Source organism: Melopsittacus undulatus, chromosome 4 (assembly GCF_012275295.1).
Source record: "Melopsittacus undulatus isolate bMelUnd1 chromosome 4, bMelUnd1.mat.Z, whole genome shotgun sequence".
In the NCBI taxonomy this organism is placed as follows: domain Eukaryota; kingdom Metazoa; phylum Chordata; class Aves; order Psittaciformes; family Psittaculidae; genus Melopsittacus; species Melopsittacus undulatus.
In genome coordinates, this window is record NC_047530.1 from 75,876,856 (window position 1) to 75,879,355 (window position 2,500).

At 37.0% G+C, this 2,500-nt stretch overlaps 1 protein-coding gene across 3 annotated transcripts in view; it reads left to right on the forward strand.

Moving 5' to 3' along the window:
* Window positions 1-2,500, forward strand: part of ZEB2 (zinc finger E-box binding homeobox 2) — a 116,185-nt gene that overhangs the window by 67,943 nt on the left and 45,742 nt on the right. The gene's annotated exons all lie outside the window — the stretch shown is intronic.

Sequence of the window (2,500 nt, forward strand, 5' to 3'; positions counted from 1 at the left end):
AGTTCTGGCAAAATTAATTTTGCACTGATTGCTTACATTGGAATTTGCATATACTTAGTGAAAGTAATTTATTTTTTATGGATTCCTTTTTATTAAAATAGGGCATATGGCCCTTCAGCTACAAAACTTTGCTGGTTCTTTAGCTAAAACACTAAACATTTTGAAATATCGTGTGTTATATATTGAAGAACATTCAGCTTTTCTCTGTGATTTATTTCCACACTTGTAGGAAACATTCTGGGTTTTCATATCAACTCAACAGTTGTATTTTTAAGTACTTCATTGTGGTCTGTGCGTTGCATCTATCTTTGGGACTATATCTGAAGTTTGATTCAAGAATGAAAGCATTGATAAAAATATTACATTCATATCTCAAGAAAGTAGCATAAGCATTCAGGGGAATTGCAAAGTGAAGATATTGCAAATTTCCCTGGAGGAGCAGATCTGGATAGTTCTTAGCAGTGGGAGGGTCAGGGGAAAACACAAGGAATCATAAAATTGCTATTGCTGGGCCAAATCCTGCAAACAGTAATTCACTGAGCAGCTCCGCAGCACTTTGCAAGCTCTGATTTACACAACAGGGCTGCATCATGTTTGGTAAGCCAAATCAAAAAGGAACTAGTGTACAGAAAATAAAAGCAGCTCCTTTTTGCTCTTTAATGACCCTGATTTCCAAACTAATTAAACATGTGGTCAATTATGTTGACATAAAAATCCTTTGCATTTAAAGAAAACAATTACATTTTAAAAGAAAAAAAGTACATTTTAACACTGATCTGCTGATACAATGGCATAGATACACAAGGAAGAGACTAAAAATCCCCAAACTTCTCTCCCTGCTTCAAATCATGAGATGGCTGGAGAAGCTTGGTGGAGATCACCTGTCAGGAGCAGGACATTTGCAGGAGATTAAGTGACCCATTGAGGAGCAGACTGGCTCTGGTCAACCTCCTCCACAGGTACATAGGAGGATTTTTCTCACGGATTTAAAGCAAAGAAACAAAAAAAAAAAGGTGATTTGTTTGCCTTTAGCTGTCTGCAGAGAAAACTGTCCCTTAGAATCAGCTGCTCAGACATGAAATTGCTGTTGACTTGATATTGAGCTAAACCAGAAGTAGTATTGTCTCTACCAAAGAGTGGGAGGAAGTCCACTCTGATCAGGAACAGAGCAAGTTCCCGGTGGATTAGGTCAGAACATGAGGTGTTATAGAAAATAAAGTAAATAATCACTGTGCGTCTGCCATTTGTTGCATGGTCTCTGCCTGAAGCTTTCTCACCCCCACCTAAGGTGCCTGTAAATTTGAAAGCAACAGTATCCTACCTTAGCCCTATATTCTGGATGATTTTGAGGAATTACTCTATAAGTAACAGCAAAATACTTTGGAGAAGCCTGGTCCTGATAAAGCTGCATTGCCATTGCCAGGTAGGAAGCATTGAGATTTGTACTGAAAACTCAAATCATGAGGTCAAGCTATCATCAAGGATGAATTTGAATTATTTTTTTTCCAAGCTTGGCCTTATCTTGTCTGAACTTTTTGCATTCCACTATATCTTAATTGAAACGCAGGTTCTGTACTTTCTGCTCAGGGATTTTGATAAGTGTCTGCAGACTATGTAAACTTCTGAATAATAACTTTTATGGAGCCAGAAGGCTCCTTAAACATCTTTAGTATCATTTTGTGCAGTATTATTTTGCTCTCAAAGATACTGTGTTATCTATACTTCACAAGATAGCTTCAACCCAGGAAGGGATAAAATTCATAGTTGCTTTCAAAATTTTTTTTTTCTTAGTGTGTAGGTCATGGATCATGCAGCTGTCAGCAAGCAGATAATCTTGATGACTAAAATGAAACCAATGCAAGAAACAAGGTGCCCAGCTCCTGTCTAGAGAGAGAACTAACCAAAGCGGGGAGCAAAAGTTGGTTTATTAAAAAAAAAAAATCTGTTAATTTTGTGTGAAAGCTTGGAGAAAAAATAGAAAAAAAATCTGCTGATTAAGGTTGAAGAAAATCTTCAATTTCCCTACTTATTTACCACTTCTTGGCAAGGGTGTGCCAGTGTAATGAGCTGGGGTTATTGTAATGCCAGTGGGGTGGCAAAAAGGGAAAGTTTGTAAGAGAGCAATCTGAAGGGGTGGAGGCCTTTTGTTTCGTGATTTATAGAAAAAAAAATGATCATTTCTTCAGCTATCTCCCAAGGCAGAAGTTATTTAAAGCATTCTTAGAAAACAGATGACCCTCCTGCCAACATTTAAAAAAAACACAGAAAGGATCAGGAAACGTTTGTTTACACTTCTGAACTGTCTTTCCAATTGTGACAATCAGGCAAGGAAATTTATAGATGGAATTGGAGAAACCAGGCATAAAAATGAGACACCTAAAATAAATAAATAAATAAAAATACAATATTGAAGTTTTTAAGGCAAATTGCACCAGGAAAAATGTCTCTGTGGTGCAAAGCAGCACCATAAGTAATGCTCAGGAGTCACATTTTTGACTAT